Source organism: Aotus nancymaae, unplaced genomic scaffold (genome assembly GCF_030222135.1).
Source record: "Aotus nancymaae isolate 86718 unplaced genomic scaffold, 86718_ANA_hifiasm-v0.15.2.pri h1tg000067l, whole genome shotgun sequence".
Classification (NCBI taxonomy): domain Eukaryota; kingdom Metazoa; phylum Chordata; class Mammalia; order Primates; family Aotidae; genus Aotus; species Aotus nancymaae.
Genome location: NW_026988482.1, coordinates 15929800 through 15945640, shown reverse-complemented (window position 1 = coordinate 15945640; position 15841 = coordinate 15929800). Strand labels below are relative to the sequence as shown.

General features: G+C 47.4%; 1 long non-coding RNA gene across 1 annotated transcript; it reads left to right on the top strand.

Annotated features, from left to right (window-relative positions):
• The first annotated feature begins 3710 nt into the window (after positions 1 to 3710).
• LOC105714865 (uncharacterized) lies at positions 3711 to 11157 on the top strand. Its single transcript, XR_001106914.2, has 3 exons — positions 3711 to 3889; positions 7570 to 7908; positions 8491 to 11157. It is a non-coding gene; the product is annotated as an uncharacterized LOC105714865 (long non-coding RNA).
• The last annotated feature ends 4684 nt before the right edge of the window (positions 11158 to 15841 follow it).

Genomic DNA, 15841 nt, shown 5'->3' with positions numbered 1-15841 from the left:
GAGAAGACAGGCTACATAAAGACAGAGTCGGGCGAACGCGGTGGCTCACGCCTGTAATCCCAGCACTTTGGGAGGCTGAGGCGGGCAGATCACCTGAAGTCAGGAGTTCGAGACCAGCCTGACCAACATGGAGAAACCCCATCCCTACCAGAAATACAAAATTAGCCTGGCGTGGTGGCACATGCCTGTAATCCCAGCTACTTGGGAAGCTGAGGCAGGAGAATCACTTGAACCCGGGAGGCAGAGGTTGCGGTGAGCTGAGATCACGCCACTGCACTCCAGCCTGGGCAACAAGAGTGAAACTCTGTCTCAAAAAAAAAAAAAAAAAAAGGCAGTGGTGCAGCCACACGCTAAGGAATGCTTACAGCCGTCAGAAATGGGAAGCAGCAGGGACAATTATCCCTGGAGCTTTCAGAGGGAGCACAGCCCTGCAGACACCTTTATTGCAGACCTCTCCCTCCAGAAATGTAGGAGGACATTTCTGTTGCTGTAAGCAGCTTAATTTATAGCAGTTTATTACAGAAGCCCTCGGAAATGGATGCAGCGTGTTACACGCCTTCTCTATAGAATTTGATGGAAAAGACTACTTTTAATATTTAGTCCATTTCTCCTTTATACTTGCAAGTTTATTGGACCCTTTTACATATGGTCATTAAGAAAAAAAAGAAGCTTAAATTTTTGGCCGGGCGCGGTGGCTCATGCCTGTAATCTCAGCACTTTGGGAGGCCAAGACAGGCAGATCGTGAGGTCAAGAAATCGAGACCATCCAGGCCAACATGGTGAAACCCTGTCTCTACTAAAAATACAAAAAGATTAGCTGGGCATGGTGGTGTCTGTAGTCCCAGCTACTTGGGAGGCTAAGACAGGAGAATCATTTGAACCCGGGAGGTGGAGGTTGCAGTGAGCCAAGATCATGCCACTGCACTCCAGCCTGGTGATAGAGTGAGATTCCATCTTGAGAAAAAATTCTTTTATTTTTTTGCACATTACAGGTGAGGCATCCGAGACTCAGAGAGTGAATGAAATTAAGTCCACATAGCGAGCTGGCGTCAGAACAGCAAGCTGGGGTCAGGAGTGCTCTGGCCTCGCACCCCTAGCCCCAGTACTCAGTCTTCAGGCCCTGTAGCCCTTCTCTACGTCCTCTGCTGTGTCCCCCTCCGTGCCCAGCATCCCACCCTGCACACAGCAAATGCTCCAGACACAAGGACTGGCAGGTGAGTTTCACCTCAGGCCCTGTCCAGATCCTCTCCTCTCCTGAGGCTGTAGTGAACAGGTTCTCTGAAGTCCCTGGGAAAGGGTCTCACACACCAGCTTGGGGCAAGGACCATCTGACGCTACTGAAACACTGAGCAGCAAGTGAAAAGGCTTTGGGAAAAACTGGAATGTGTCCTGCAGGTGCACGTTGTGTTTTGATCATCATGAGACAACAGGCAAGCCAGAATCTGCTCAACCCTAGAAGAAAATAGCAGCATTCCTAAAGTTAGCTCTGCCACCTGCGAGAGGAGCTGCCCATCCTCTCTAGAAATAGGGAAAAAACCACAGCCCAGGGCTGAGGCCAGGATGGCTGCTTCTTTTGTTAACACAGATTTTTTTTGTTTTAATCAAAATGAAAAGTGAACAAATTATCTCATGTTCTAATTCAATAAGAAAAGCATCTGTTTCTAAGAAGCAGTTTTTCATGTTCTTGTCAGCTAAAAATGTCTTAGTGGAAATCAATTTCAGTAACCCATTTCCCCGGCTTCCCACCCATAGCAGCACTTTCTCTGCAAGGACTGTGGAAAGAGGCCACCTCTTCTCCCCTGTGATGTCCCAGTCTACAAGCTGAGCCCAGCCAGACCATTGCCAGGAGACCCCCCAGGATGAGTTTGGGGAAAAGGAGAAGTTGCTGTGAAAGGACTTTTAGGTTTGGAGCTGATGAAGCCATGAGCTGAAATGGATGAGCGATCTCCATCAAGCCGTCCTCCTTCCTGCCGAGCAGATGCTTGAAAGACCTGCTTGCTTTTGATATTCCTGTCTTTGTAACTGGTAAGGCCACATTTTGGAAGCACAGAGAGTTGTAAAGTGAATGAAGCATTACATAACATCTTGTATGTGTGAAGAACAAAAGAATCAGCTACGCGGAAATTGACAGGAGTCTGAGTGTGGAAAGGGAGCCCATTCATGCCTGAAGGATCAAGACAGTCTGCCTGCCCCAGCCTTCCTCCTTCCTTCCTTTGAAAAATATCTCATGAGCTTCGAGTTGGTGCCAGGCATTGTACTTATTAAGCATTGAGGACCTGGCTGTGAACAAGATAGGCATGCTTCTCTCCTTCCAGAGCACACCCCTTAGGGAGACAGGCATTTAACAAATAATTTCAAATTTTACAATAATGATGTGTTAAGATGTGTATGTCAAAAATCAGTGACCATATATATCATATTGTGATATGATACATATGTGTGTCTGCGTCTGTGTTCTCTCTTCTGCCCTAGTTGATCTGAGGCTCCTCTGTCACCATTACCTCACTGTCTGCTACAGAAAGTCTTTTATTTTTATTTTTTTTGTGTGTGGACAGGGTCTCTCTCTCTCACCCACACTGGAGTGCAGTGGTGTGATCACGGCTCGCTGGGCTCACTGCAGCCTCCACCTCTTAGGCTCAAGTGATCTTCCCACCTCAGTTTCCCAAGTAGTTAGGACTACGTCACTAAACCTGGCTAATTTTTGTATTTTTTGTAGAGACAGGGTCTCCTTAGGCTACTGAGGCTGGTCTTGAACTCCTGGACTCAAGCAATCCTCCCGCTTCAGCTTCCCCAAGTGCTGGGGTTACAGGTATGAGCCACAGTGCCCGGCCTGTGGTAAGTCTTGAAAGCAGAGGCTCTACATCCTCTGACTTTGCTCTTCTTTTCCAGAATTTGCTTTGCCTATTCTGGTTCCTTTGTTTTCCTAAATACATTTTAGAATCAGCTCTTTACACTCAATGAACTGTGTAAGTCAAGTGTTATGCAAGAAAAGCCCATTGGAGCTAAATATTTCTCACAAATGAAGTGTTTATCATCAGTGGAGACCTGAATGTTAGACAGGCGAAAGGGTGAAGGAGGGATAAGGCCAAAGTTAACTTTCTTACGTTTTTAGGTTTTTGTTTTTCAAGGGACTCTGAAATTCTGTGATCCTTTCACAAATAATTTGTGGCTGATGGTTGGATGTGGGTCAGAACTATTCGTAGCTGCCCAAGCCATCCTTGGTGTCTTTTGCTTCTTTCACTCTTTCTTGATAACAATCGTGTAGGTGAAGCTGGATACACGATCCTGGCCTGTAAAATAGAACGATGGAGAGTAGGGAAGACTCGCAGAATGACAGGCTCACAGACCCTGAGCCCACCGCACACCAGCCCACGGCCCCATTCCTGGCTGTAACGTTCCATCCAGGGATTTAGGGGACTCCAGTTACATGTGGCAGATTCAAGGATTAGAGAGGGCGAGGCAGCCCCAAGTATGGCCAGACTGCCTGGGAGCCCTACTGGTCCTTGCTATGCTTGGGGCTGGCAGAAGCCTCCGAGTGCTGTGATCAGCCGCAGTGCTGCTCTGGGTCCGCCCTGCTCCCTGCTGGGAGTGCGTGGGCGGGTGGTCAGAGCCCAGGGCTGCCAATCAGCGGCAGAGCCAGGGTTGGAGGTGGTGCTCATCACTTCCCCCAAATTCCAGGGACTAGAACTTAGTCACGGGCCACACCTTATTAAAACGGGAGGCTGGAAAGTGTAGTCTTGCTGTGCACCCCAGGAGGAAGAGGCGAACACAGCAGTTTCTTCCACGTAAGGGTCCCTCTTCCTCCTGGGAAAGATGGACCAGAACACAGCCTGGGCCGGCGGGAAGGCTCCCTGGAGGAGGCAGCATTGGCAGTGGGCCTGGAAGAATGGTAGGCTTTCCCTGAGATGGGGCGGGTGGGCCTTGTGTTCTGACATACAGAAGTGTTCCGCAGATTTAAACTCTCCTCTGCCCGCCCCCTCCTTCCAGCTGACTCAGGATGGAGCAGTGTAATTTGGGAGGAACAAGGAGGGTAACTCACCCTAAATATCTCCAGCTGCCCAACCAGGACAAGTGAGCACAAAGGCCCCATCTTCTCACAGGACTTTTGGTGGTCATTCTGTGAGTCAGGAAGGTGCTTTTGCAGCTGACAATTACATATTCACTGAGGAAACATAATAAAAACCATTCCTCCTCTCATTTACTTAAATGCGATTTTTCTGCAGTCCTTATGTAATTACTGGTATGTTTCAGTAACATTATTAAGAATAAATGGGCTCGCACTTCTCAACTGTCACACAAATTCAAATGTGAAAAGTGCCTCTTGAGACAGAGAGAGCGGGGAGGAAAAGGGAACATTTTCTTGGCAACCACCCATGCTGGCCGTGCTCAGGGCACATTGTCGGATTATTTGGAACGAACAGCGGCAGGTGCCTTCCGAGCTGGGCTCACTTCTCTTCATCTGCCCTCACGGCGCTGCCCGGGAACTATCTCGGAGAATGCATCCCCGTGCGTGGCTGATAGCAAACCTGCCCGCGGTCTGATACCCAGAAGGCAGGGCCCCTAGAAAGGGACAAACTGAGGGGATAGTTTAGAACTTCTGCGGTGTCCTTTCCCCATCTCTTCCCTCTCCTAGATGGCTGGGATGGAGATTGATACTCTTTTTTCAAGAATTTCAAATGGCAGGGACTGTTTCAAAAGAGCAGCCCTGTGACTGCTGTAAACTGCCCATGCCCAATACCTGCAAAGCTGTTCTTAAAACCCTTACGTTATTCACAAGGAGCGTGACAGGAATTGCCTTGGGGTCTGAGGACAACAGCACTGATACCTCTGCCCAGGTTGTGTACTGCACAATTCCGGGGAGCCATCACTTGTATAGTCAACAACGTATTACACCTGCACTGCGGGTAGGTGGGTGGCCGGACTGAAGAATCCTGGACACAGCGACACAGTCCAAGGAGGCTGCCAGGAGCCCCCAGGCTGGTGCTGTCAGGCTTTCACTAGTCCAGGATGCAAACACGCTCTACATCTCTGTCAGTTGCCAACATGAAGGCAACAGCATTTTGGGAGGGAGCGCCTGGGAGCCATTAACTGGATTCTATGGCCTGGGCAAAGCCACGCCATTGTCCTGGAGACAAGAGAGGACCCTTCTGTCCTCCTGTCCTGAGACATACAAATCTGAGGGGCTCAGGGAGACAAGAGTTTCTGAGTAGTCTAGAGGATCAGCAGGAGGAAAAACCAAAGCGTTTGATGCAGGAACCCAGGTTTAGCGCCTGCACACTGAGCTGGATGCCAGACAGTCTCCAGGAAGCTAGTGATCAGATTTTATTCTTTCACTTGTGACCATTTCACATCCATTGAACCTTTCCTTGTGCCAGGCACTGCGCCAATGCATGATATTATCTCATTTACTCCTCAGGGCACCCTTCGAAGGTACTTTTATGATCCTCAAAGTAGAAATGAGGAAACTGAGGCAGGGAGAGGGTCAGTCACTTGCCCAAGATCACACAGCATGTACACAGTGGAACTGGGATCTGAGCTCAGATTCTCTGGCCCCAGAGCCTCATTTTGAACCATTGTGCTCTTCTCTTTTGCTCAGAATTATCTGAAAATACTGAATGTTTGCTTTAGGAAAGTAAGATTAGGGGAGGCAGACGTGAGCTGGGTAGACAGATCTGGCCCAAACACTCTGATCTTGGCATCTTGCAACTCCTCAATATCCTTCCCTTCCCTCCTCTTCTACCTCCTCTCGTGCTTTTTCATGTCATACTCGTCCCCTCCAACCAGGCTAGTCCTGAACCCCTCTGCCTCTGGCGACGGTAGGGAGAAGGTTATTCGCAGACCGCCACTTTTATCTCTTCAGCAGCACCGCTGCGTCTTCCCTTCCAGATCTGGTGCTACGTTCACAGCCTTCAAGAAGCCTGCACAGGTTCATGTCACTCATTTACTCATTCAGTACCTGATGAGCACGTATTTTGTGCCAGGGACCATTCCAAAGCCTGGGATGCACAAATGAATGAACAGTGTGACCTACCCTTAAAAAGCCTGCAGGCTAGCTGGGGAGAAAGGGAATGGAACAGAGTAGGAGAGACCCGGTGTCCCCTGCAATGGCAGCTCTCAAGCTTAATGTACAAAGGACCACCTGGGGATCTGATCGAAAGCTGGGGTGGGGCCCAGCGTCCTGCCATTCCAACAGGCTGCTGGATGCTGCTGTGGGGGCTGGGGGCTACTCTATGTGTAGCAGGAGCCCTGAGGATTTCAGTTGCTACCGAAGGAATGAATGCCTCGTGTTGGGAGGAGCGGGGCTCAGACAGGGGCTGGGGATTTGGCAAGGAGCTGAGCGAGACCTGAGCCAAGTCCTGACCTGAGCCAGGGAAGGGAGCTCAGTTGTCTTTTGGAAATGAAATGCATTCAAAACCTCACAAGGTTCTTTCTTTCCTTCCCTCCCTCCCTCCCTCCCTCCCTCCCTCCCTTCCTTCCTCCCTCCCTCCCTCCCTTCCTTCTTTCTTTCCTTCTTCAATCAGGTACTTGGAGTTAGATCTAGGTCCTTGTATCTAGTCCCTCTACAGATGTATTTTCCACTTGCATAATTCATTCCAACACTGGTTTTCTTAGGTTTTTCCATTTTCACCTCTACTGATGGCCCTACCGAGCTCTTCTCTAATTTGGTCCTCATACTTGTTACTTTTCAAGTTCTCCCATTTCCCTGTGGCTCACTGTCTTACAATCGCTGCCGTGGAATCATGATACCAATCCCGGCTCTTTGCATCTTCCTTCATTGTATTTTTGTTTTTCAAGAGGAAGTAGATTTTAACTGGACAACTTTGAGTACTGACATCATTGATAAATAAAATGGCTTGTGGTTTTAATTAAAAAAAAAAAAACCTCACAAGGGGCCTGGGCTGGCTCTGTTTCTATCCTGGAATACATATTCTATTTCTTCTGCCTTGACTTGCTTTGAACGAGTCACTCGCTTCTGGGAAACGAGGAGGTTAGGCACGGAAGTGGAGCTAAGCTTCCCTCCAGCTCTAACATTGTTAGGAGTCTGTGATTCCCACCGAAACCCGCAGAGCAACTCCATTTCTTGCCATACTCCTACAGCTTGCTGGACACAAGGGACCTAAGAAATGATGCAAATCAATCCCTTCATTTTGCAAATGAGGAAGCAGATCCCAAGACGAGGTAGTTTTCCAAGATTGCATAGTGGGTCTGAGGCCAGCCCCAGCCCCAGCCTCAGACTCCCAATTGCCAGGCCTCGGCTCCTTCCGTTACGGCCCCTTCCCGGGACAGTCCCAGGGAGCTCCTTTTCCTTGTATTTCCTCTCATGTGAAATCTCTCCCATGGAGCTGTGCACAGGGACACTGCCTTCCATGGTCCCAGACTGTCATTCAGAGTGAGACAAATCACTTGCCTGGGAGGAATTAACTGAGCCCTTCCGTGAAGAGCTGCCAACCATCAAAATAAAGCATTCCCAGCCTGCCAGATTCTCATGGAGGGAAATTACAAGTCCTAGTAATTATCATCACGGGGAGCTCGGAGTTAACACAGAGTCTCTCTCTTTTTTAATCGCAGGTGATTGATGCGAGCAGTGCAGCTTCCCTGGTGCTTTCAGGACAACAAAGAACAAGTGGAACTTGGCGCGCCGAGTGCCTTCGCTGAGGGTGGCGTGCTGTGGGGTGTTGTTCAGATGCGGATGCGGTACTCAAACCCACATCGACACAAGGGCTTGTATGAAACACTCACACGTGTGTAGCTCACACATGTCCACATGCACAATTGCATATACCCACATTTATTCCTCCGTACTCAGGACTGCTCAGGAGCAATGCTGTACTTAGCAGAGGGTGCTGGACACCGTGTGTGCACAGCAGATGCCCATTGGGAACTCTGAAAAGCAAACCAATGAGCCCTGTAAGTTGAAACTGTATCCCTTTGAAAAATAAACCCCACCTCTCTCCCAGAGGATTAACTGGGTTTACCTCATCCGCTGTTTTAATTAATATAGGATACAGCTAGCAGATGGAAGGCTGAAGCTTGAGTTGCATGAATGCAGAATTTCAAATATGTCAACAAGGTTTAATGGGCATTGTGATCAGAATGCTTTGGTTAAATAAACAGGTGCAGCCAGAAATGGCGGTAAGCACACAGATGCTCACCTACGGGGAGGCAACCGCCCTCCCCCTCCCACCCTTGGCCACTGTCCAGGCCAGCTCTGCTGTGACAAACAGATGAGAAGTCCTGCCCCAGCTCGCCTGGCCAGCAAGGCCACCACTTGCTGGCTGTCTGAGGCATCCCCTCCCCTGATGCAGCCCCAACACACCCCTCCTTCCTGCAAGTGAATTCTGCAGGCATCAGCAGAACTTGTGGGAATGTGGGGGACGGGCTGAGACCCAGGAGGGCTGGGACTTGTGAGCCAGGGTCCTTGCCCTCAAGAAGCCCCCAGTCAAGGCAGGAAGACAGATCTAAGCCCCAAAAATTCAATTCTTCTTGTAGGCTGAGGGCTTCTCTGTACTTCATCCTCCATCTTCACCGAGTCGGCCGTGCCCAGCAGAAACAAGAGTTGCATCAATGGATGTCACGTTGGCTAAGTGCTCTGGGAGGGAGGGAGATTTCATCTGCTGGAAAAGTGGGGACGGCTTAACTTTGGTGATATTTGGGTTGGACCTTGGAGGATGGGAGGAAGTCAAAACAGAAACTTGGGAGGGGAGAGAGGCAAAGGAAACAGAGGTTTGAAGATGTCTGCACAAAGGCAAATCAATGGTTTGACTCGGGGATTAGGGGCTTGATATTGGGAGGGATGGGGAGGATAGAGAAGCATCCCTGTTGAAGCCAGAGGAGAAGGTGGTGCCGGTCACACAGAGTCCTGAACAGCCTGCAGAGGAATTTGAGCCTTACTCTGTGGGGCAATTGGGAGCTAAGAAAGGCAGCTTCACACAGAACAAGGCTGGCTAGTCTTGGGTCTGCGGTTGTCACTGAGTAGCAGGGATTGTGGCAGCATGGAGGTACAGGAGGTAGGTGGCAGGGGCATGCCCACATAACAGTCATGCCCATTTATATTAATTAACACTAAATTAGCACTCTGATGGAGATGGCCCTCTGGCCCAGGGGGCCCTTTGGCAGATCCATTTCTTTTCCTCTGTCACTTTGGAAATGTACATGAAAGTGATTGAGGATAACTGCTCCAAATCATCGCTGTCCAGTCAAGAATATGTCTGGGGAACCCCAGGAGTCCTTAGCCCCTCAGTTTGAGAAATACTGTCCTAGCTACTGTGCTATTCCCCTCAGCTTACAAAGGCCACCAGAGAACTTCAGATATATATTGTAGTTTTTTAATCCAGGCCAAACTGATTTCACCAAATTGCTTTTGCAGTTATGTCACTGGCCACATCAAGGGGCCTTATAAAGAGGCTAATGTGTTTCCTAAAAAGATCCTATTGAGAATGTGCTTGTAACATGCCAGCATTCCCTCTCTTTAAAGACCTAAGTGAGAAATGTCTCAGGCCTTAGAACCAAGAAGAGTTGATCCTTTCCTGAAAACTGGTCTTTACTTAAAAAACGAAATAGGGACCATACATACCATTTACATTTTTATAACCTGCTTTTGTGGCTTGATATGATATTATAAATAGCTTCCCATCTGTTAAATTGTTTTGAGTAATATCCTTTTAATTCGCTATGAAATGCCTCCTGTGGTGGTACTTTTATTGATCCAATCCCCCATCGGTCTTTCAGCTTTCCAGTTTGTTACTGCTGTAAATAACGAGGTGATGAACATCTTACTGTGAGAGCTTTGTTGAGCTGACTTCCTTCTGGGCTTAGATATAGCAATATCCTTTAGTTTTGGGTCACAAAGCACGTGATCTTGTCTGTCCCACTGGGCCTGGGATGGGGTGGCTTGGGGGCGTGAGTGAAATAGGTCTGTGTGTCAAGTTCCTGGAACCCAAGAAGGCCTGGGCAATGGAGCTTGCAAGCCGTCCCCCGTCCTCCCTCCATTCATTCAGACAGACAGGTTTTCAGGACGTTGGGTGACAGAGGGCAGTCACAGATGATGGGGTCTCGTCTACATGGGAGATATAGGAACAACCAACCACCAATCTGACGGGTAGGGCTGCAGGAGTCCTGAGGAGGGCGTGGTCAGCGCCATGAGTGAAGGCAGCTGGGAAGTCTGGAGAGGGGGTTATGTAAGAATGGGTGTTTTGTTTTGTTGTTACTGTTTTGTTGTTCCTGGCTTTATTGCGGTCTATTTTACAGATCATAAAATTCAGTCATTTTAAGTACATAATTCAATGACTTTTAGTAACTTACTGAGTGGCAGAACCATCACCAGAAACCAGTTTTAGAGCATGTTCACCCCGCAGTAAGATCTCTCACACCCATTTACAGGGAATCCCCACCCCTACAGCCACCCCCAGGCACCCTAATCTACTTTGTGTCTCTATACATTTTCAGGTTTAGCTTACATTTTGCAGGATGGAAACTGGATCTCAAATTAAGGCAATAGAAGGAAAGTACAAAACCTGGGGATACCGGTGGTGCTTCTTTCCAGCAGAAAAGCAGTTCGAAGTCCCGGCTTTGCCTTCCGGAGTGAAATTCAAATGTGGAAGCTTCGAACAGTCAAGAGCTCTGCACCCCCCGGAAGCACGTGTTCTTCTTTCGGTCAAGTAAAGCACTTGTTTCCTTTCACTTCTTGGATGTCTGGATTCCTCTCTTCCTGCAGTTCCTAAGCTCCTTCAAGTGGATGCAGCGCTGTCGTTGGCTTTGAAAACACATTTGGCTGTTGAATCTCTGGCCTGGCACTCATGGGAAAGCTGGGCTGGGGAGTCCCAGCAGGATCAGGCCACGAGGGCCTGGAGGCCTGCCAGAGAGTCGCAGAGGACGCGGTGGCAGAGTGGTCTCAGTGAGGGTCTTCACTCCCTTGGTGTCATCTGACTTGGTTCTGCTGCGAAGTCCTCATGACCTCTGCTCACCTTAGAACCAAGCATTTTTTCCCCGAAAAGAGGTTAAGTAGACCATCTGTGTTCAGTCCGTCTGCCTTTATATAATCATCTTTCATGCCTTGTACCAGATTCTTTAAAAATTACATTACAAAATTTCTAAAAATAATGCAAACTCAATTCAGGAAAACAGCACAATAAATAATCATTCAGAGTCAACTCTCTGATCTCATCTGAAGGTAACCGCTGCTGTCTTTGTGGGTATATACTTCCTTTTATTTATGTTTTAATTTCTGTGGCGTTTTTGTGGCTTCCATTAAATCCCCAGGGTGGTGGGAGAAGGTGTCTTAGATCATCAGGGCACAAGCCTGGCTCTTACTGGCCTGGAAGGCCCGCATCCTGGGGCTCTCATACTGGCTTAGAGATGGGCTGCTCTTTGAACCAGTTAACATTAATCTTGGTTTTTCCCTTTGATATGAGCCAAGTGCTCAGCTCTGGGGACAGAGTCCCTTTGCCTGGGGCACTATCTGTTATGTAAAGGAGAAGAGTCAACTTGAAGCTCTTAGAGTTCTAAATTCTCTAAAGACTATCTGGGCAGCAGGTTGCAACACATTTTGGGATCATTCCGTCTTTATAGAAGCCATTCTCATTAATCATTTATTAATTACTCTTCCAACTGAGGCAATTAAGGAGATCTAGGATTTAAAAAAAAGGCCCCTAGGCTGGGCCAGTTGGCTTACACCTGTAATCCCAGTACTTTGGGAGGCCGAGGCAGGTGGATCACAAGGTCAAGAGATCGAGACCATCCTGGCCATCATGGTGAAACCTCGTCTCTACTAAAAAATATAAAAATTAGCCGGGCGTGGTGGCGCGTGCCTGTAGTCTCAGCTACTTGGGAGGTTGAGGCAGGAGAATTGCTTGAACCCAGGAGGCGGAGGTTGCAGTGAGCCAGGATGGCGCCCCTGCACTCCAGCCTGATGCCTGGTGACAGAACGAGACTCTGTCTCAAAAAAAAAAAAAAAAAGAGGCCCCTATTCATTTCACATCCGAACACCCTGAAGTTCATGGATCCTGGAAGAATGTGAAAAATGGACTCCATTCTTCTTTGTACTTTGCATTTTTCTCTGGGTTTGGCTTCAGCCCCAAAGGGAGGCCTAGCGGGGCAGGGGGTTGGCAGGGAGGTTGTGCACTGGTGTGTGCAAGAGTGTACACATATGTGTGACACCAGTTGTCCAGGCTCAGAAGGGAAGGACACTGACTCTGTGAAGTCTGAGGATGGCTTTGGGGCAGGAGCTGGGGCAGGGGCTGTCTGCAAAAGGGGGAACCCAGAGAGCCAAGCCTGTCTGCTGGGATTGAGGGTTAGAGGTGGGGAAATAGGGCAGCAGCTCTCTGGGCTTGTCCCAGAGGGCTGGATGGGGTCCTGACTCTGAGCTGGAGAGCAAGGGACAGTGGGATGGAAAGGATGTCACAGGCCATCTCCTGACCCCGGGGCGCTGTCCTGGGTACAGTAGATGTGTGCTTCCATTTAATCTTACCCCATACTCTGGGAGTCAGGTATCAAAAACCACATTTAAAAGGTGGACTGACTTGCCCAAAGTCCCACAATGGGTAAGTGCAGGTTGGGGTTGGAGTCCAGGTGTCCGGACCTCAGCGTCTGGGCATTTTCCCTGATCCAAGCTGCCATTCGCGCAAGCAGCCCAGCCTGGCACACTCTGAGAGTCTGTGTTGGAAGTAAAAAAGCCAAGTAATATTGATTTTCTGCTGTCGTGGGAATAAAGAAAGCCTTCTCTCTTTTTTAAGGGATAAAACGCCCCCTTTTTTCCAAGGAATAGAGATGGTAATGAAAGAATTTCCAGAGAATCTAGTGGAGGTGGGAAAGAGTTTTTACCTTCATGTCCTTCTCCAGGGTGGGTCCCGAAGATGGGAATGGACTCCAGCTCTCCAGCGGCCGTCCTCACCATAGGTCTCGGTTTCCAGGGAGAACATGTTCAGCCTTCCTCCATGAGAGGCCTGGGAGGCAGAGAGGGTGGTGCCCGAGGGTAAGTGTGGGGCAGCAGGGGCAGCAGGGGCAGCTGAATTGAGAGTCATTGGAACCTGCAGTGAGGAGAGATGGTGGATGCCAGCGCCCAGGAGCAGTGGTGTTCAGAGTGAGGGCTGCACACCCCTGCAGGTGGAAGAGATCGTCAAGGGGCCCTGAGCACTGCAGGTTTGGAGGAAATCAGGCTCCGATTCTCAGCTTCCCAGGGGTGCTGATCTTTCCTGGGACACACTTGGCTTTACTCTAATGCTTCCCCTGCCTGGAGACAGCAAGATCCCCATCACCCTTTGAGGAATAGGGAACCCCCCTGCGGCGCTACACGAAGCGGAGCCCTCTTTCAATGCCTAATCAAGCCACTAACACCCCTTGGAGCACAAAACCTTTCCTGGTCTTACGCACACTCCTGTTAGAAGTGAAGTCTAGTTTTAGAAACGGGGAATTGGGGCTCAGGCTGGGATATTCTCAATCCAGAAATATTGTAGAGTCGGGTAGAGGGAGTAATAACGATTTTTGTTTAAGAATTTTAATTCTTCTAGCCCCCAAACAGAACTCTAATGTTTTCTGAGACTCTCATGAAAAAATACAAATAAAACTTTTATGTGATGTCTTTCATATTTGTGCTCGTTATTTAATAAAAGAGGTAAAAGATATTTTATTCCATCCACCATAAATTGTCCTAGAGAGAGTTAATCTTCATCTTATTTCATTTTGTAGAATGTCTTATATTTTCTGCTTCCCATAAAATATGCTAAGTGTGGACCAATGTTTTTAGCGGAATTTCTCTTTCTCTTTCATTAAATACATAGAAAAATGTGATCATAATAGTCAGTGAAATTAATAGAATTATTTGATTCTTATTTAATTAATTCCCCAAGCAAAACACCAGAGTTCAAAGAAGTATGCCTTTCATCATATTTCTCACTTCCTAAAACACTTGCAATTTTGGCTTCACATTACATGATTATAAACTTAATAAATTAAGTAGTCATTAATCATATATTGAGCTATTATTTTGTTTTTATAACGTTAAATAATCACATTGGACAAAAATGATGTAAAGCTTGAACCATTGTTTAAAACACTACCTTATGATTTTATTTACAAAGTTTATCTTCTGCTAAGTGTTACAGTATTCCTTAAAATGCCCATTAGCATGTTTCTAAAGCGGGACTTTTTCTGATAAAAAGCCTGATTTGGTTGGTAGATTTCACAGTAAGGACTGGTTTGATTATTAAGTTTTATGACATAGTTTTCATAATTTGAATTAACTAAATTTGCAGTTTTAGGTTTTCTGAAAATATATTTAAAGCAAGTAATAAATAAATAAAAAATAAATAAATAATAAAAGCATTTTATTAAAAATGTTGTATTGTCAAAAGTTTAGTTAAAGTAATAGATTTAGATTTCCTAAACTTTTCTGACAATAATGGGTCAAGTCAAGTGCCTCTTAGGGAAACAGTAATGAGTCTGATTAACAGTCATTCCCTAAGTCTTTTTTTTTTTTGAGATGTAGTTTCACTCTTGTTGCTCAGGCTGGAGTGCAATAGCACCATCTTGGCTTACTGCAACCTCTGCCTCCTGGATTCAAGCGATTCTCCTGTCTCAGCCTCCTGAGTAGCTGGGATTACAGGTGTCGGCCACCACATCTGGCTAATTTTTGGTATTTTTAGTAGAGATGGGGTTTCACCATGTTGGCCAGGCTGGTCTCGAACTCCTGACCTCAGGTGATCTGCCCGTCTTGGCCTCCCAAAGTGCTGGGATTACAGGCGTGAGCCACTGCACCGCACATTTCCTGTCTTAATAGAATTTTTTGGTATTCTTTTCAGAAGATGACAAGGAGAATAACTCCTGAGACTGGACAGAAATCCTTTTGCCAATCAAATGGTTTTCAGTTTTTGGTTTTCATCAAAATTTTCAGGCATATAAGTCAGTAGTTCAGAGAATTAAATGACATATTTAGAACAAACTCCTTCCACTCCCATCTACTGATATGACTAGAGTTTCTCAGTGCCTACATCTAAAAAACCAGGAAAATAGCTATAGAATTGATGCCGAACTCTGACTCATTAAAACAGTAAGTCATATTCATCAACTGATACACGACCTAGTTGGAAAAAAGCCAGCTTCTTTTATCTCCATTTATCTCATTAAGAAGTACATTTGTAATAAAAATGGCTTTTAAAATTTTATAATTATTAAATTTTAATTAGCTTCCTTGCCTCCAGGTTTTATTCTGCCTCAGTTTTACCTGACTGAAGTGTTTTCCACTAAAAGTAAAGATCTAAACTGCCAGAGGGAGCATCACCACTCACAGGTTTTATATATTGGATCCCCTGGTAACGTTGAGTTTAAGGAGCAAAGGAGGGAAGAGAGAGACAAAGAGAGGAAGACCAGGAGGAGAAAGAGGAGGGGGAGGGGGAGGGGGAAGAGGAGGCGGGGAGGAGGAGCATTGCACCAGAGCACAGCAGGCTTCTGGACAGGGAATAATGACATGACCAAGCATGTTTGACTCTGTCTGCTATATGAATATTTAACTTCTCTGTGTCTCTCTTCTCTGGCTAACCCTGCTGTTTCCATCATCCCCATGACCTGGTCTGCAGACTGCTCTGTGCCCCTCTGTGCTGGTCACTTCCCATTAGACAGTCTTTCTAGTCTGCCAGTGTTTCCTTCCCAGGGCCAGGAGAGGAAGGAGTTCATCACAGTCATTGTGGTTAGAACCGTGACTCCTACCACAAGACCAATCAAACTCCTCTCGGCTACTGAGCACCTGTGCTGGCACAGTTGTGTGTTCCGGGGGAAATCATAGCTAACCTGAAGGATGGGTTCTGAGCTTAGCACCCTAGGTTAGAATCCTGTAGTCCACATGACCCTT